The 20869-nt window shown below is 41.6% G+C and overlaps 1 protein-coding gene across 2 annotated transcripts in view; it reads left to right on the forward strand.

Annotated features, from left to right (window-relative positions):
* Positions 1 to 20869, forward strand: part of macrod2 (mono-ADP ribosylhydrolase 2) — a 392696-nt gene that overhangs the window by 123797 nt on the left and 248030 nt on the right. The gene's annotated exons all lie outside the window — the stretch shown is intronic.

Raw genomic sequence — 20869 nt, forward strand, 5'->3', positions numbered from 1 at the left:
ACACACACACACACACAAATGCGTAGATGCAAGTGAACACTGAGCCATGTAATGATACCATGAAGCCCTGTGTAGCCAAAGAGTGGGAGCTCCTCTTGCCTTTGATGTCTCCATCCAGGAGGGGGAATTGGCTCATTAGCATTCTAACCAGAACCGTTGCCCATTTAGCACTAGGCTTTAACTAGACCACCCAAACAAATCGTTGTTCACAGGTTGGGCCTCCTTTCACTGATCCAGTCGAGGAGCGGGGCACATGCATGGTTGTTTTGTACGTCCTGACTCGGGCTAATTTGGCCACGGGCTGCTAACGCTCACTGAACTCACCAGCCTTTGTCATTGCTTACATAACATAGGCTCTAGTGCTGTGTGCCCCCAGCTCTCCCCAGTTAAGTTTCCTAAACAGTGGTGTGAGTAATTGCAAGTACCAACACATTGTAATATATGGGATTAATTATGTTTGCTGTGATTATGCCTGGCTGTGGTGGTGCTCATGTGGCTCTTTGCTCTCCTCTGCTACTAAAGATGTCATCAGATGTAGACTCACAATGACATGACAAGGCAATACTTAGTGGCTGTGCTGAGAGAATAATGTGCATACAAAGGCCTGTAAATTACAAATCTAATTAACACAAGGAGCATAATGTCCTGGCTTCGACCTTTGGGTGAAGTGTGAGAACTTATAATACATTTATCCGACCACAGAAGAACAAACATCAGCATTACAATTTCAGCAGAACTGTGCAGTGTCTGCAGGACTGGCTCTTACGACAGAGTGATCCAGCATGCTTAAGAAAAGAAAATGTATCCAGTTTTGGACATGTTTGGATAATCCTTTATCAAGATTCCTAAGTGCTTCACCGTGCTTATCTCTATCTCCATTCGTTATGCAAAGAGCTCTGTTTTCTTTTCCTGTCACCTCCAGGTGAACCATTATCCTCTGTCTGGGTCCTGCCCGAGGCTTGTTTATTGAGTAGATTGGAGGGGACGGGGGCATGGTGCTCTGTGCAGGGGGGAGGGGTTTAGGTCGAGATATAGAATGGTGTTGTGTGACGGTTTGGGCTTGATGGCCTTATGTCCCTGTCGCAGATCATCGCAGACCATCTCAGCTCCCTGGAAGCCCCAGAACTCCCCTATATGATTAATCACTCAAAGATGACATATTATTCGCATAACTCATAAATTGCACACTATGCTTGACGGATGGTCCTCAGTTCACAGATGGTAGTAACAGCCATTAGCATAACTTATGACAGAGATAGTGTATTTCCCTGTGGAGTAGCCTAAATAATGTAAAATGATAAATGTAATGCAAAGATTCCTCAGTCAGAGCGGTACCCTCGGGATTTACTTATCTCCTCATATTTAGTGGGCAGTTAGTTACACTCTCATCTAGGTCCACCTTGTATTTGTGCTGTAATGTTCCCTGTGCTTGTGTCTGAGACGGCACCGATATAAATGTGACTGTCTTCCTCTTTGGGATTATCCCTGCTGTTAAGAACTATTCACCAGGTAAACTCACAGCATAAATACATTTTTATTCTCTTTCTTTGTTTATATGATAAATTGTGTAAAGTGTGTATATATACCTCTCATTTCAGTAGGTTGTGTTCTGCACAGGGCTTTGCATTCATACTCTTAATGCTTGCTTTTCCTAGCACCATCCAAATATGGGAGTGCCCTCTTGCATAGAGTTGAGTGATATTCATTTAAGTAATTAAAATAAAATAAAAATCATTATTTGAATTGGCCTTGTTGCATAAGCAGATAAGTAATTTTGTAAAATGCAAAATTATAAAACAACTTTACACCACACATCTCAAGACACTTGATGCATTAACACTGTACTGTATGTACCACCCAAGTGTTACCTTGCCGTTGTTAAATGTGTAAACCAGTATACTGTCTGCATAAGGTGTAAGGAAACCACAGCACTATACTTAACCCCATTGACAAGCAGATCTGTTTGTTTGTATCAAATTCTGTCTTACAGGAAGAGTATGATTTATAATATCTTTTGTAGTAGCCTCTTGCTTTCCAGTATTTTTAATGTAAGGTGGTGAAAAGTGACCATTACTATATATGAAATTATGTCAAGCACAGTGACATCTTAGTGGAAACATCAGTCAGTATATTGAAAATTTATCATGTGAAAACTACCCCCATGCTGTCAGATCATTTCACCCAATTATTACAGAGATGACGTAATGTAGAGGGCATTCCACTGAAATTAGCAGGACAAGGTCATCGTGTGGGACTGCAGTTTGTGGTACCCAAATAGTGATGGAAATTGCATTTCAGCGTGAAAGCTCTCTCTAATGCCATCTCTGGCTCCCTCCTGCCACCACAGAACAGTCAGCATGAACACCCCCACCTCCTCCTACTCCACCAATCAGCAATGATGGATGGACTAATTGATGCAAAAAGATTGGGCCATTCATTTTAGCCTACAACAGTGGGTTCCATATTTAGGATTAGCATTGCATTATAATGGGAAGGGAAGAAGAAGAAGTCAGGGAGTCAATGAACACTAGAGGGAAAGAGGGACAGCATTAAGAAGAGTTAAGACCAAAGAAAAAAAAAAAAAACCACAGATATACAACGAGAGCAGTGGTAACAGGACTGGTCAGTTGTGTAATGCTAAGCTTACGAGACATAAAGTGCTCCAAGGGATTTATGGAGAGGTGTGTATCTGCGAATAAGAGCAAGCGAAAGGGGCATATAGCTGCCACGTGTCCTGGTATCCCTCTCTTAGCCTATGAATCATTCATCTCTGTCCCCATGTATAAATCAAGCTGCCGGCCGTCGCCCGCGGCAGTCATGTCATTAGCTAGTTGACGGCATCACTTGATCTCTGGCACTGCAGTACGGGTGAGGGAAAGGGCCTAACTTTAAACAGCACACATATCAGCATATCAAACTGCATGGATCTTTCTGTTTCTGGCTGTGGAGTAGCAAGCTTTGTGGCGCTAACCAGGACCACACAGAGACAGAATCCCTCGTTTCTCCACTCACAGTTGCACTTTGCTGTCATATTGACAGTTTCCTGGAAACTTCTCTAAAGTGTATATATGTAGAACTTTCAGAAAGTGTCTGTCTATTGAACACTGTATTTTAGTATATTGTTGATTTATTGTGACTTGACAGCTGGCTTTTCTCACTACACTATAATTTGAATGAATTAGTCATAATGCAAATGTGGTTGTGATTTTTGAAAACACAAGTGGACTATAAGGCTTTTGTTGACAGGATAAATGTCTTTTTTTTTTTCTTTTTCTTAAGCCTTAAAGAGTATTTAAACATGCAGGTTTGTTTCAGCCTGTCCTCTGAGAGACTGAGGGGAAAATTGGGTTGTATCTCTGTGATGGAGAATTGCACAGAGATTCATAGTACTTTAACCACATATTTTCAGTATGATTTTCAGACCGACATTTTCAGTCTCACTGCCACCGCTACTGATGGGTCATTTGAGGTGGAGGACTTCACTCCTCTAGAATCTCTCCCATCGTATATTGAACCAGGGGACTGAGAAAGTCTGGAGCCTTATCAGTTTGAAATGCTAGCTCTGCCAGCTGCAGCTCAAAAACCTCGGGGCAGTAGCCAAGCCTGGAGGCAGCTGAGGCTAGGGAGACTCTGAGTGCTGTTACACTTTGGCTTACAGTCTTGGTAAAGTACAAAGTGTTTAAAATTATCATAAAACTATGCGTATGCCTGCAAGGAAACAGCAGCATACAGTAGGCCATCTTGACTTCTCAGAATCATTTAGTTGAAAATAAATATATGTGATAGTGTAGTCGGGTCCTCTCCTTCCCTCAGGGTTGCTGCTGTAAACATATTGCAGCTGCTTGTTTTTCTTTGTGTTCGACCTCTGCAACTTCTCTCTCTCTCTCTCTCTCTCTCTCTCTCTCTCTCTTTCTCTTTCTCTTGCTCTTGCTCTTGCTCTTTCTCTTTCTCTCGCTCTCTTTGAGAGGAAATGAAGGTGGCCTTTGACTTCAATTAGGGGACAGGGAGAGTGATATTGTACCACTTATGTATATTTCAACCACCCAGTAATTCACATGTTTTTGTATAACAAAGGACTTGCACCCCAGTTTAAGGATGATACCTTATTCTGTCACCCCTCATTGTGCATAAAGTGAGAAAACCACCACAGGGCTCGAGAAGTGGGCAAGAAAGTGTCAATTTAGTTCTCTTCCACATTGCATCACACACGACCTCCCCCCACACCCCAACTCCCCCTTTGTACTCCAGCATTTCTGGGTCAGTTGTTTAGGTTTTAGACAACTCAAAGCGTTACCAACCCCAATGTCAGAGCACATTTGTGTCCTGCACGGCTTTATTGTGGCTGTTTTGGGGGTGGATCCTGCACTCGGTCTGTCCATTTTCTTTTGCATGCATGTGTCAGTGTGTCTATGTGGCTGAGTGTTTGCATGCCAGTGTGTCTGTCTGAATTTGCTAGTGTGTGTGAGTGTGCATGTATGTGTGTGTGATTCTTTTTCAGGGATAACTGGATGCTGAGCTGTCTTGTCAGTTGACTCAGTGGTCAGTTTTGGTCCTGCTGCCCCCAGCAATGCAGGATGGAGTGATGAGATCTGACAGACAGGGACAGTTCTTAGCAGGGCACTACCCCATCCCATAATCTCACCAATCATGGCATGGCTACTAGAAGGACAACGCAGGAGGCTCAGAAAGCGTAGCCACATGCTCAAAAATGATTCAGAGACGGATGACATGCCAGTACACCAATCATATGAAACCCTATTATTTTATAAACGTTTAGTCAGATACACACTGGAGAAATTCTTGCAAAGTATATATTTGAAAGACAGGATACTTCCAACAACAGATGGGTGGGATTTAAGGTAAACAGAAATTGGGAAATACACATTTTAACCTATCAGGTTTTCTGATATAGAACCTGAACTGAGCACTGAGAAGGAGACATTTAGTTTCAAAACTACTGGTCCGTTTGCTTTGCTCTGAAGTTTAATAGAATTTAATTCCTCAACACAGGGGTTCCCTCCATGCAATCTACTCTCTATATCTAACAGTGGTGAAGGTAATTGAGGAGCCAGTGGAGATCAATGGAAGAAATTAGCAGGACATTGCCATTAAGCAAAGCCACTAAATCAATAAACAGCCACCAGGCCAGGCAGAATAACCTTGTCCTAACAGCCATTTAGTTTGGACAAACCAATAGTTTTACTCTTTTTATTTATAGAATACTGTATGCAGTGCACACACACACACACACACACACAAACACACACACATATAGTCACTGTGTGTGCTAGAGTTGCAAACTGTGATTTTCAGTATATAAGTATTGGTGCAGTATTGCACAGGATTGTTCTTTTTTGGTGTCCAGCTGCATTTTTGGACATCAGACCACACACCATTGCTGGGAGGGAAGCTACACTTACTGCTAACAAACTAACAAATAGGTGTAGTAACACATTTTGTTTGATTACAGCAGTTACTAAATGACTCTCTGTTTTGAGATGTAAATGTACCATGTAGCATTCTGGTATTTTAACTATAGCTGGCTCATGGATCTTACAGAGGTGCACGTGCACGCTGCAGGGCTGTTTGGATTTTGTGCTGCCTAAGCAGTGCATGCCATAATTCCACTAACCACTTCATTTCACAAAAGCATAAACGAACAAACACAGAGGGCTGATTGCTCTCAAGTACCTAATGTTTACAGTAGCAACGGGGTGGTGTGTAGATTTGAGTTTTGTGTATGTGACGGATACACTTATAATAATGGGTCTTTGAACCCAGCTATGGGCATAGAGGAAGGAGAATATTCATGTGAGCATCTCTAAAGAGCTGGTTGGTGGTGATTAGTGGCACTTCTTTGACACTTTCTATGCAGAGACTGACCTGCTACGGTGGCCTTTTGCCAGCTAGTAACAAACTGTCAAGCTTTCTGCATCTCTCATGGGGCAGCCTAGTTAGCTGTGTCTGACAGGCCGCTTGCCTACAAGTGAGGTTTCAGCCCAGGGAGGGCAGAGCAAGCTCCAGAGGAAAGCTGTCATCTTTTTGTCAGACCACAGGGAAGAGGAGGAGTTTGTCTCTCCCTCTCTTCCTTTGTCTCTCTCCCTCACCCTCTATCTATCTTTCTCTCTGTGTCAGCCTGTTCCCCTGGTGCAGATCTTCACTTTCCCAGCGCCTGTTATGCTCCTCTCAGCCTGGCTGTGCAGAATAAACAGGCGGGTGTCAGGATGAAACGGCAAGCGTCCCCTAGGAGCTGGGCCCGTCGTTGCGTTAACCCCCTCACTGTTGCCTCCTGAGGGCCACAGCAGCCATCCCAGTATGCTAGCTGAGAGTGACATCGAGACAGCCAGCTGGACTGAGGTGAAAGACGCTCCATGTGTCTTTCCTTGGGGAGAGATGAGCGTTTATACCGCGGGGATGATGCCCACCACTCCACCTAATCCTCTTTTCCCAGACACTTCATTATCACCCGCACAGTGCTGCCACTGTATGTGTGTGCAGACAGATCTCTGAGGATAGCCACCGAATCTCATGTAAAGGTGGAGAGAGAGAAAGGAGTATTGGAGAAGCCAGTGGAGAAGACTGAAAAATGAGGAAGGAGGAAGGTGGTATGAAGAATGACAGAGGGATACGCGGAGTAAAAAGTGTGGTGGAGGTGGAGAACAGATGTCAGACGTAGTGGGTGGTAGTGAGAGGAAAACAGTTTGCGTAATGTCTTCTCATTTTCCTTTGCATATTCATGTATTTTCACTACAGAAGCATGTAGCAGCCAAAACTGAAAAGGAATCAGGGGAAAACAGGTCCTCTCTTCATCAAACACCACACTCCAATATAATACACTGTTGATCGAGCTTAACGGTTAAATAATGAGCTTGTTTTGTAGGTTCAAAAATAATGTCAATGTCAGGTTAGTTGAGAGAATTATTTATATTAAACATGCCATCTACGTGTATAATTGAGTTTCTCGTTTAGACAAAGTGATTAATATTGGTATATATGTGTTCCTTTCTGTGTTGGGCATATGCAGAGGTGTCTGCTGCGAAGAAGATTTATTTCAGAGTGGGAGAGTGCAGCAAAGCTATTTGAGCCCACTGAAACGTGGTGGCTCTCTACTGTGAGGCTCGCATTAGCACATGCCATAATTGATGGAGGAGCATACTTAGCAGTAATAATGGGCATTATAGGGGGTGGTATCAAGACATTATTTTCAGAAAGCTCTAATTAAGCTTTCTGCTGTGGCTTTGGCATAGCACTGACTGTCCAGTATCAATGGGAATGATTTCTAAGCTTCTGATAAACACACTGCTTGCCAATCAGTTTGTTCTAGGCCTCCCATGCAAAGGAAAAATAAACAAGTTCATCAAACAGTGAGAGACAGAGCTCCTCTCCACTGACTCTAGTCCTGGCCCTGATGAAACAGCAATCAGCTCAGTACCATAGGGAGCCATTGTGTTTACAGTCGGTGGGTGGATAGACTGCTGCTAGCTGGGGGAGATTAGACCTTTGAGACCAGCTGGGACATTCCCACCACCAGCCAGCTCTACTTGTGAAATTGCAAACAAGACCGTGTCCCTTCCCCTCAACCTCCATGGCCGGAGTGATCAACACCACAGTGACACTTTTCCCGAGGGGGGGGGGTTGCTACATGCAGGGGCGTGTGACTATCTTGGTGGTGGAGGTACGACATGGTACACACAGCTGTAGTGCAAGTCCAGATGTGGATTGGTCAGGACTAAGGCAGAGGAAACTGTTGACCGTGATGCCATTTCTCCAACAACTTTACCTTCCCCTTTCAAGCTGACTTCCTCCCGTGTCAATTGTTTGAAATTTAGCCACTGCTTCTTCTTTTCAAAATTTTCTGCCAATGCCCTAAAGATTAGGCACATGCTATTCCACAGTAGCTGTTTTCAGACACAGTGTTCTGTGCAGGACATAAAAAAGTGAGCCTGAAGGAAATACTGCAGCATCAAGTGTGAATGTGAGCCTCAGCTGACAGCCCCTGGAACGTGTTTCTCCCCCTCGGTGGGCAGCGGAGAAAACCTCACCAAGCGTGACAATAACAGAATGCCAAAACATGGATTGGGCCAAATGAGCTGTGAACGCAAACAAAGTAGCGAATTTGTTCTGTGGCGTTTGGGGTGGACATGTGTCCCCTCAGCATGTTAAATACTGCACACAGTCTTACTGGCAGGCAGGCAGGCAGTGAAAAAGGAAGAATAATTAAGGAGAGATAAAAGACAAGGCAGAAATACAGAAGGTAAAGAGACCAAAACAAAACAGTAATGGCGATGTCAGCCCAAGGATGTGTATGTTAATTGTTCTTTTGCTGCAGTGTTTGAAGGCGTTTGTGTGGGTATGCTATTTGTCTGGATCCCACCTGAGATTTGTCATGCCTTATGGTAAATTTTTAAAGCGGGAGCTAAACCAGTGGAATGGTTGTTCTGTTTCATCATCCCCCTGAGAATATGTCTGTTTCGGTCTGTTTATAACTTCATATTAACTCATGAGTATTAATATAAGTGTGTGACTGATTTATCTTTGGGTGTTTCTGTTTCTATGTGCTCTTCGTGTTATTCCTGGACCAGGCAGGGTTGTCTCTGCAATCCTGAGTCTGGCGCAGCTGTTAAATGTTTTATTTACTGAGCCTTGATGAGATAAGAGCCGAGTGTTTTGGAATGTCTGTCTGAGGACATCAGCATGCCTCTTCGTGTGTGTATGCTTCTTTTAAGTGCTGATTGGTCATTTGGCATCCGTCCCCCAACACCTAAATGGACTCTTAGAGCAACTCAGGAAGGCCATAAACATAAGCAGCCGATGGCAGGGCTAGTCTGACAGGGAAAAAAAATCCTATTCTAATAATACACAACTCTTTTGAATCGTTCCACTGGGCTATTCTACAAATGGATTTTCAAACTTTTAAGTGTGTTGCTATTTAGCTAGGAGCTTCACATTTTGTAGGGCTGTTGTTTATATTACATTGTTTTACTCCCTCTCTTCCTCCATGTGAGACTGAGGCAGACCAGTTAAGGAATCAAAAGGGCCAAACTGCATGGAAAATGGATCTGTGCTGGGTGGCTTGTTAATTCCCTGGCGTGCCTCCTGAGGTGAATCGCTCTCGATGCGGACGCTGCCTTTGATCATTCACAAAGCATATCGCAGCAAGGTCTGCACCAGCACCCAACAGATGGTCATTAAATCATGCGTTTTATTTTAGTGGAGCTTTTTACATTCCTGCAAGATCTGTGTGCTTTTATTGCTGCCATTTAGGATGGCTACCATGCTGATTAGAAACATGCAGAGGCTTTTTGTGAGTATGCCAATAGACCTGATGGAAAAACAATGTGCATACTAACATTGCATTCATTCCAACTTAACACTCTTTCTCCTTTGCAGGGTTTATTTAACTGTCGGAGCACACACAGGCGTAGGTGTTAGACAGGATTAGCCTGTGAATTTTTATTGATTACCGGAGGTGCTCCATATACTTTAGTATGAGTTTTTAACTTTTTTCAGCATGTGTGGAAACCGGCTTAAGGTGTACACGTAATGTAATCAGTGTGAAGTGTAGTGTGGTCTGCTCTGAGGAGGGTCATCGTTTCAATGCCATCGAACTCTACAGGACCTAGTTCATCATCTAGGCAATAATGGCAGATTTCTCACCTCCAGTCAACTGTGCTCCAAAAGCTTGTTAATCTTAGTGTCAGTCAGCGTCATGGACACAGAAATGCCTAATTACCTTTGCATGATTGGCTACTGAGTAGAATAGGAAATCCACCCTAATGATATATGTCATCTGGTAGGCATTTAAATCGCTGACCTCCGCCGGCTACTTCAGTAAGGCGAGAAACAAATGATCAAATCTCCTCAAGTCGATTATGGTTTTGGTTTCTAGGCATAGAAGTGGAAAGGTTGAGAGTACAACTAGGACAATTTATAGGAGATGATGAAAAAAAAATCACACAGAAGTTGAAACAATTTGTGTGCTTGTGTGTACTTTCTTGTGGGTTTGTGGTTTGGTTGTGGATTTTGCTGCTTATAGGATCAAACTTAGTATTTCCAGTGGGGTTCTTTAAGATAGCTGTTTATCTCCATGTATAAAGATTTTGTTTTCATCATCAGTGTAATGGCAAAACAAAATAGTTGGATTCTCTTTTTCAGACAACTATTCACTTTTTCTAAAATAAGCTATTTAAAACATTTGCATTGGCTGTTTGTAAGCACTGTTTATATCCTTGCTCCTCTGAAGGCAGATGCATGCATACCTCCCTCCTTTAACCCGCTCCAGTTTGAATATGCTTTAATTTGCATCATATGTAAATCTTTATTGCAGTTCAATCTGCTGCAAATGAAATACTCTGAAGCAAACACCCACACAAACTCCTACATCAAATCATATTGTTGTTGTTGTTGTTGTTGTTGTTGTTGTTGTTGTTATTTTATAGTGAGAATAGCACCATATACCCTTTGTGACTCCCTTTATATTAACAGGCTAGATGAGGGACAAAGGCTATGTATTATATTGGCATGGGGGCCAAAGTTTCTGACATGGCAATTTGCTGTCTTTTCTTTTGGGTGAGTGGTGACAATAGCCCGCTGTAGGCTCATTCGGGTCCCCGTGTACTGCAGTGTGAAAGCGGCTTGGCTTTTTGCCCCAAGGGTCAGTGCAGGGATCTCAAACGCCGCGACTGATGAGCACTAATCTTGCCTCCTCGGCAAACACAACCCTTTCTCTGTAACCTTCAAGCCGTGAAACACAATTTACAGAGGTGGCGGGGGGTCGAAGGGACCATGATGTCAACAAGCGAACGGGGGAGGGGTTTTAAAGTGTACACAAGACACAAAGCATTTACATGGACTGTTGCAATCTGATGATTTACTACTTTCAAAGGTAATCAGATTCAGAAGTCTATGTAAATGACAAACATTTTACCCTATTTTTCAGGTTGTGAGGGAGTTAGTTATAGGGAAGGTTATATGGAAAGTAACTTTGTTTTAGATACCCTTATAATAATGTGGCCATAATAATTTAGCAATTATCACTCATCAGTGGTTGCTGATAAAGAGACTAAAACATAATTGTTACAGAGGACAGTAACATAAAAATATGTTCACTCTCATGCAATCCAATAGAACAGCCCTGCAGTTAATTTTGTGTATCCAGTTGTTTTTAAACTATAAAGATGTGGATTCATCTGTGATCATTTTTGAGGTTTTATTATGTGTTTGTGTTTTGCATTACATTCGATTGTAAGACATTTCTAATATTATCTCCCTCTACATATGCAAAGGAGGGTGGACAACTTTAGAAACACCTTGAAAATACCTTACAGAAAAATACAATTCCATACAGTTTTACAAATATAGTATTTATTGCAGATCTTTGGTATAGATTGTATCCCCATCTCACTCATATTTGAGTAAGTAATGTTTCTGAAAACAGTCTAGATATTCTGTAATGAAACTCCTTTCATCATGGAGTTTTCAAAATATCTGTTAATTAGTGACTGAATATAACATATACACGTAAGTTTTATTATTGTGGTGCAAACAGATCATTTTCGACATGCAATCAGCAGTTTAATACTGACCACGTCTGTTTTGTCTTTTTCGTAGTAACCATTTTGGCGAGGGCCTTATGTTAACTCCTTATTTGATATTCATGGAAACGTCTGCACCTGCATATATCTGTTAGGAGCAGCACTCCCCTCATGCAGCTAATACGGAAGTTGATTAAAGAATTTAAATGGTCCATTTAACCCCTAACGCAGGCGAGTCCTACCTGTGTGATAGTACCATTACTTTGCAGTAATTCTTGCAGGCAGCAGCTCGAATTGATCCCCTCTCAGCCATCAGGAAGCTTTAGTGCTGCTATGTGTGCGCTCAAAGCCCAGTTTAATAAAGCTAGCCGGTCACGAGCCGTTAAAGCAGAGGAGAACAATAAATAAACAGGCCTGCTCTGTCCTGCTCTACTCCTTCCTCCCACTCCCGTCTCCACCACACCTCTGTCCAGCCACATGGTGTTTGTTCTCCATGCAGGGAGTCCAACATCTCGTCATGACTGGCTTCCAGCTCTAGGCAGGCACTGAACCCCTAAGTGCTAGCGTTCGGATAACACAGCAGGGTGTTCACCCTTTAAGAGCACTTGATTGTCTCCCTTGGGAAACAGACACACATCTTATTATAATAAAATGTTGTTGTTTTTTATCTAAAATGGCATGCTGCATAGAACATCAATGTTTTTATTATTATGCATAAGCAGGGTGGTAGGAATGTTTTATGAGACTGCCGCCACAACACAGGCCATCAGCAAGGCAGATTGATGTTGAGGGGCCTGGCCGATGGAGATAGAGTTTATCTGCTGCAGGCTGGGATATGAAATCTAATCACACGAGTGCCAGGTGAGGAAGCACAGCCACAGATGAGCCCCTAACGCACACCATCACACTTGTATTCAACAAATGGCGAGGAATTTCTCTCTGCAGGGTTGAGACAGGCGATAAGACAGCCTCAGACAAGAACTCTCTCGCTCCATAGATCTGTCTTTCAGGGAGAGCAAAGAGAAATGGAATGAAAGGAGATGGAGAGAGAGAGAAGGTTAGCTATGAAAAATGTGAAAGAACTATCTGAAAAAGGGCATTTAAAATACTCTGAGCAGCCCAAAATAATGAATCTTCTTGGTCTTTTTTTGTGTTGTTGATTCTCCACACTGTAATTAGAATGCTGACCTGATGGTCTGTGTCTTTTCTTTGTGCTCGGCCATGGTCAGTGAGAGGCTTGCAAAATCCCAACACAATGTAAGATAAGTGAGAGTTAAAAAACACTTCATTGTTGAATAATGGAATTTTTTTTTCATAGTACATCTCAACACACACAAAGCCCTCTATATGTTTGCGTTAACCCAAGGATCACCCACAGCTCACCACTACTGCAGCTGGCGGGGCTTCAGTCCTGTGCACTTCAGTGGTATTGACAGACACCACAAATTAGATTTTAGTGCTCTTCAATCTTTCAAGTACTAGTCTAGCCTACTCTTATAATATTTGAATCAGAGAATGGGAAATATCTTAGTTTTTTATATCGTCTGCATGCTGTGCTACATTTTGATTTGTACCACACTATAACCACTTAACTGAGATATTTTCTTTTTTAAAGTATAGCCACAACTTTCGAATATATTGTAAGCCCATAAATTATCAGTTGTTATCACTTCCATTGTAAGGCTTCAGACGGAGCAAACTGCACCGACCAACAGGCCAGAAAGTGATTATTGTCCATCAGTACTATCATTGATAAATGATCAAGTTTTCAGCACATTCTCATTCTGTGGTGAAGTTGGCATTATAAATATGTCTGGTTACACTTAAATAATAGAATAAAGCTTGCTGAGGCTACAGTTTGTTAGGTTTAGAAAAAGATTTTAAACTACATTATGTACCTGACGTAAGTATGTTACATAAGTTAACCTGCATACTTAACTTAAAATAAGTCTACGCTGACTATTGGTTTCAAACAGCACACAAACAGCAGTCTCACCCCAACCTCCTCCGTAAGCAGACTTTGTGGCCCTTTATATAACATGTTTGTCTGTTGCTCCCATTATAATCCCCCTGTGCAGTACTGCACCTTCATACATCCAGTTTACGAGTAGATGCTAACAGCCTACTGAACCAATTAGGAGGTAGAGTAGGGCCATGCTACCTCAAATCTATGCTCTCAGTGACCACTGATAATGGCAATTTATAATGGGCTGATAACATTTGAAGCAGGCTGTAGGAGATATATTAATGCATAAACATAAACTCATGTTGGTAGTCCTGTGGTTGATCTTGCAGGCTTGTCAGACATAAATGAGAAGCAGCTACAAGTAACAAAAACCAGCCACAAAAGCAACAACAGAATTGGAAATGGAGAACTGCAGACCTTGTTGCTGCTATCTCCCACTGTTGGCCTGTGCAGTATGTAGACCTTCACATTTTCCTGTGGTAATTGTGGAGCCGCCAACTGCTTTAGCTTCACCAGGAAGCCGTATTGAATTCAGAAGTTTACACCATCCTCTCAAGATCCCACCACACTCTGCACATGCAGGAGCCCTGACCAACCAATGGGAGATACAGTGCGGTGCCAAGGACATGATCCCTCGCTGGCTTCCCACACACAGATACTGCCAACTCTGTTCAACAGAACAGCCAAGCCAGAGGCAACAAACACAGCATTTTAATCCCTGATTCTCAACCCCCCTCTCACACCTCTCCCTCTCTCTTAACTTGTATTTTTTAGCTTTGCAGTTCATTACCACATATTGCAGGTACTTATAAGCTTGATGGAGAGCTCTGACAGGAAAATAAAGCATTGGAAACACAACCGACATCTTTTATTCTCTTGCTGATGGTAAAAACATGTTGTAGCTCAAAATGTTTTTGTTAGTTGCTGTTGTGTGCTGTTGCTCATTTATGCTTGACACGTTCATTTTAGCATATATTACATGACTGCCCATGTGTGTTCTATCAATAAAGATTCATGATTAATGGTCAGTAACTTGGGTCATGAACATTTTCTAATTGAAGATGGTTTTATGGAGCAAAAGGCTGTTGTGTGAAATGTGCAGTCCCTCACTAAGCATCACTAGTGTATCCCCAATCACAACAAAACACATTCTCATGTTTTGGTGCAGTAATACACTGTCAAATAGTCCGCCATAATTTGTTTAGAACAAGGAGTTTTGCTCATTATTCTTAATTGTAAATGTGCCTGGAAATAACAAGATTGCAAACATCAAAATATGCAGTAAACCAGCATCTCCTTATGTATTGGACACATTATCTGCTATATTTTGAAACGTCCTCTCTATTGTGATATTACACCAACACAGAAACATGAAAAGCTCTGGAGTAGCCCTTGTAAGACATGCTGTACTTCCATTCAATAAGTGCATTTCTCACTAAGGTCTCTATTTAGAAAGTTTTGAATCTGATCCTAGGAATATTATAGTAGGACTATTTATAGGTAGGCTGCAAGGATATTAAAATGCGGCTAAGCACTTATATAACATGAAACTGGATGAAAAAAACGAATGGCCAAGGATGGTGGTTTTCAAAATTAAAACTTTGTACCGCTTGGTGAAAAGTTGGCGACCAGGCAGTTATGTAACAAATTCAGACTACTCAGTTAAGGACAGGGTAATCATTTTGACAGGACTTTCCGATAGAGCAGAACCTGTTTCTCACATTCTAGTCAGCAGTTATACATCTCTAGAGACAAAAAGGTTTAGGGCCCTTATTCTAATATATTTGTCAGAACCTACTTGTATGCTATTAGCATAGCATACTGATATCTACAGTAATTCAAGACAATCCCACTTGTCATAAGTTGCTATATATATAGAGTGTACAAAGTGAGGATGTGAGAGTGACGATGACCTCTTGACCACCTGGTCAGAGACAGAGCGATCAGATCTCTCTAGGGTAGGCCTACTAGGCACATTTCTATCTCCTCTGCCTGTGTGTGAATGGACAGAGGAGATAGAGATGTGTCGGGTGGTGGTGAAGGGCAGGAATGCTGCCCCGTTCACACATCCTCCGGGCTCCCGCTGAACTGATGACCCCAGAGCAGGGCTGCTATGCCATCCATTTGCCAACAGGGAGATTGTTTTTCAGTCCTTGAAACTTTAGCTTGGAAGATCAATGTTGCAGCTGGTCTGAGGGATCCCAGTTCAGGGCACAGAGGGCCAGCAGGGGGTTGAGGTCAGGGTCTTCTCCCAGGCTCCCTGTGGTGTCTTTAGGGAAAGATAGACACTCTGGAATCACTCTTTTCACTGACAGCCGGAGTCTTCAACTAGGGCCTGATAAGGCCAACTAGCCTGGTTGATATTCTTAGATCCTTCTGGCTATCAACTGTTTGCTAGAGACATTGGCACATGAACAATTCGGATGACGTCTTTGAAATGCCATATTGTCTAGGCTTACAGATAAACAATATAATATATTAATAATAATAATAATATAAGATTTTTCTTTTACTGTGCTTAAGCTGGGTAATTCCCAAACAATGTGACGTTCCCCACACCTTCTCATTAACGATCTGTGTAGTCAGAGGAGATGAAATTGGAGAATGTTTTTTCTCGACCATCTTACATGCCCACTCCACACCCATCCCCCACATGTGCTCCTAGACACACACACACACATTTTTCCTGCCTCTATAAAACTGGACTGTAGCAGAGCGATTTCATGCTTTCAGCTTAGTAATGGCATTATGCAAAATACCATTACCCTGGAAAGGACACTCCGATGTGTGGAAGCAGGTCAAGTGCTCATTTTAAAAGAGGGAATCTGTAGAGTTGTACAAAACAACACAAACATCCATGTCTTCCTTACTCTCGGCTTTAAGAGCCATTTAGGAGAGAGACATTTTAGCTGGAATGACGGTGAGCAAAGGTTTCTTGTGACTAATGGTCATTGTTAGTTTTGTTTAAGAAGCACACTAGACTGAAACATTTAGAGCTCCCATACAATATTTCCCTTTCTTCTTTCACTCTCTTCCCTTCTCTCACTCTCACACTCTCAGCGTGTAAAAGTGCTGTGGAGATTTTAGTGAATATGGCATAATGGAAGCTCTTTGTTTGCTCAGGTGCCGATTCTTCACAATGGGTGGATAATGGAGGAACACTTTAGACACAGATGTTCCCTCTTCATCACACTCCTCAGTGTGACCCTCTTAAAAAGCAAGGGAGGGAAACGGAGCGCAAGATCACTTTAACCAGCTGGGTGTTGTCAATCTTTTTGCACTAAATTTAGTTATTTACATGCAGAAACCTTAATCTGATGTAGCTGTTTACATTTTCTGAAGGACCAGAGGACCTTAAAGATGGCATAAGGCTGCCTGTTGCTCTTGTCGGCCGCACTCATTTGCACAAATCAATCAACCTTTGTTTGGCACAGTAAATGAAAGGTATCCCCACAGCTCGATGATTGTTTAATAAAATAAGCCTAAACACAAACAGCTGTAGACATGGGCAGCAAACAGAAACGTATTTTTAGGTTGCTGTATGGCACACTTTTCCAGGAGTGTTTATTAGTTATGGGTCACCTTGAAGGCAGAAGAGTGGATGGAGGGCAATCAATAGCTAAGCCAATAAGGAAGCAAGAGGCTAAGGTTAAGAGGGTAATCCTTGATGGTAAAGCAGGAAATCTATAAAATAAATGATTTCTCCACTCCTGCAGGGCGGAGGAGGCTATTTATTGGAACAAGTTTTGGCACACACAGTGAGTTACACCATTGTGAAATAGACAAACTATGCAATTCAACTTCAACACATGGCAATTTGCAGGAAGCAATACAAAAACCATTACACGATGTCTTTCTAAATCCTTCACAAAAATTTCAACAGCAGCCAGTCAGATAGTTGCAACTTGACGGAGGTTGGCTAGGGTAGTTTGATGTGAGAGACATTGCCTGTGATTCTGGAGGTAACAATTTCAAGCTACATGTCAGCTTAGTTGTTTTTCACCGAACAGAAGTAACAGAAAAAAAGGTTTTTCTATTTGTGAAAACCATGAACCTAATCTACCTCTTAACTTTAACTCCAGCTACAGTTTTTATAAATTAATAAATGAATGTTAACTAGTGGGTCACTTGATAAACATACAGATAATATTTTATTTAACCTGTATCTGCAACAAGTTGTATAGCAAGTTTCAGCTAATTCTTAGCTGTCTGGTCTGCAACTTTACTGTTTTGTTCACTCTGACTGCTCTCCTTGTGCCAATTTAGACAGAAATCTCTAAAAACCAAAAACAGAGCAACTTTGCCATATCAACTTAAAGGTGATATCACATCAACGCTGTCATCAACTTGTTTTTACTCCCCTCTAACAGTAAAAAAAAAATAAAAATAAATTATTGCTAGCAGTGTAACGGTATATATATTCATCCGTAGCTGTTCGGTATGTGACTGCCTCCTTTTGGAACGCCCTCTAACCCAAACAATTACTAAATACAGGATTTAAGCATACGGTGCTTGAGCTATACTACATTGTACATTCTAATCAGTCTGTTGTGCCTGCCCTGTATACATGAGTGCCATTGAAGTTGTAAATAAATATACAGGTGAACTTGCAGAAATGTAATTAAGCATCCATCCAGTACATGTTTCAAACCAATAAAATACCATTCTTCTCCTGCTCTTAGTTGGAGAATGTCACAATGCTGCTCCTCTGACCTTGAGAGTGCTGCCTATCGTGCTAGAAAAGTAGTTTTTATGAGCTCACCATTAATGCTACCATGAGTACATGTTTTACTGACAATTAGCAGCAGCTGGCTCTAACTGATTAGCGATGACGTGTTTTACAAAAACTGTTTTAAATGTCTCCTTTCCAGAACTAAGGTGCCTTCTGTTTTTTTTATTAAGTATGTTGCTATGTTTTTAATTGAACAGCAGGGATGAGACGCTAATGGTTTTTTCAGCAGCATACGTTAAGTGTCTCAGCATTTGAAGTCTGACCTGTCAGTGAAAGCAACAGGGCAACATTTTCCTCAGTAAATAATTAACATCGCCATTCTCCCTTTCACTGTGCTTTATGCATATTGATACAGCCAATTTGTTCCCTCATCTAAGCACTCAGGTAAAGAAAATACATGGTATGCTCAATGCATAATGGCCTCAGCAACAGCTTGTTAGAGAAGCTACAGAACCTGTTTTCTCCCAGTTTTCTTATATGACACTTTTGCAAACGGTATCTGTAGTGGATGTTGCGGATACAGTCTAGAAATATCCTTTTTTACTGTCAACAGTATTGATTGACCACAGGATGGATAAAAAAAAGGACAAGCACACAGATTCATCATGAGTCATAGCAGCTCATGGCTGGTTGAATAATCAAAACACTACAAAGAATGCCATATCTGGACATATCAACAGACCAGAAACAGGGTAGAGGTCCTGGACGTCAGAAATGATTCATTTCCTTTGGTAGGACTGTGAACAGTGATCTACAACAGTTTTTTTTTTTTTTTTTTATCTTATCCTGTCAAAATCCTACAATAGCAGTAGATTACTTGTGCCATCGACATATCCTGGAACTGAAAGAAATCAGATAGTACGAGCGTACAGGCATGGATTTCAGTTCTCTGGATAGTAATTAACAGCTCTGAAATTACAACTGTAGCACAAAAGAACTGTAGCTTTCTTCTCTCTGCCAGACTAGGATGTCACATACTAGACAAGGCTTGTCTTCCTGTCGTTTAAAAAAATTAGCTGTCTTTCTGACCAGTCGCATGTGTTTTCCATTTTACTTGTAGTGTAGTGTTTTGCTCAGCAGGCTGAGTGGCCAGTCTGTAGCTGACTGTCAGATTGTGTCAGTCGCAGCATCAGTGAGTGGCTGGGTGTCTTTTCGTGCTCCAGTCAGCTCACTGTCTGAGATGGTTGCTTCCACTCCACAAAGCCTAAGCTCTCAAACATCCCATTAGCACCTGCTAAGTCAACCTGAAACTTTTTGAGGCCAGTTTGACTTTGTGCATGTAATTACTCTCTTTTGCTGTTTAAACCCAAAGACCTCTTATTCCCCGTAAAGGCAATTGGCTAGGTCATAGAAGATTACTGACTTAACTTTCTCTCTCATTCATTAGCAAAGTCATTCAAATGAAACAATGCATTAGACTTAAGGCTGGCACTACTACAGATTTTGTTTTCCTGGTCACTCCATATGTAAAAACTTAATTTGGTGTTTGATTTATTCTATAACATATTCTCTATGGTAGGCTATCTACTGCTTTTACAGCTTGTATCTGTTTGAATAGCGGCACTTTGGACAGGATACCTAAGAGATGTAGACTTACTCACTGTTGTGTCTTTGCAATGCTGTAGTGAAATAAATTCCTCTCTGCAGACCTTGGGGATTTGTACCTGTCAATTCAGCATCTCCATCAATTGAATGATAAGATTGCATTGCTGTGATAGTAGACATTTAGACTGCAAAGGATATGCAGGATCAGAAGTTAAGTGTTTTATTGTCACGCTTTAGCTATAGAGATACATGAAATTATTGTATTATTTAAAAAAGGTTTTCCAGTTTGTTAGGTAGCTTACCCTCAATATATAATAACAGATAGTATGTAAGTGTTCAACTCCATTGTTTAATTGCTCAAACAATCTGAAAATAAAATTCAGAATTGCTTTAAAATGTTGCTGGAGGATTTAATTCAAAAAGTGACCACTGTAGAGTAGTGTGATACTACTTTTGAAAATTTTTACATGCACTATCTTCATTAAGCAGTTTGACTGCTCAGTTTATGCAAATGAAGATTCCTGTTTGCCAGGACTTTTTATTTTTCATCCTCATTATTGTGCAACTATTAGGCTACTAGGATTTGGGTTTTACAGAATACCCCTGTTTGTTAGAGAACCGCCAATCTGTTTGTCATGGCAATTTTTTTTTCTAATTTTAATCTTATTGAAAAAATGCTCACCAGATGCTAACAGTCTTTCGACACATGATTTCAAATGATGCTAAATGGCCTCATGGACTGATGTGTCCAGGGGTTAAGCAGGGTTGTCCTGATCAACCTCTGACACCAGGGTCATTCATAAGGTTGTGCTTCAGGCACGGCTCCATTGATAGGGGTCACTGAAAGGGTCATCCTCTCTCTTCTTCTACTTCTATCCAATTAAAGCATCAGCAACTAAATCCGTGCCTGCTGTTCATTGAAACATTAATTGTGCTCATTGATTGGCATGTAGTTCAACTAAGTGTCCTCTGAGCGCGACACAATGACTGGGTTGTTTTTTCATCTCGACCAATGGTCATTCTGTTGTCAGCTCTGATGTAAAGGCTTTTAAGAAAGGTCCGCTAACAATCCGGTGGAGTGCAAAATATGAG

Source organism: Morone saxatilis, unplaced genomic scaffold (genome assembly GCF_004916995.1).
Source record: "Morone saxatilis isolate NCDOM2014 unplaced genomic scaffold, NCSU_SB_2.0 Contig19, whole genome shotgun sequence".
NCBI lineage: Eukaryota > Metazoa > Chordata > Actinopteri > Moronidae > Morone > Morone saxatilis.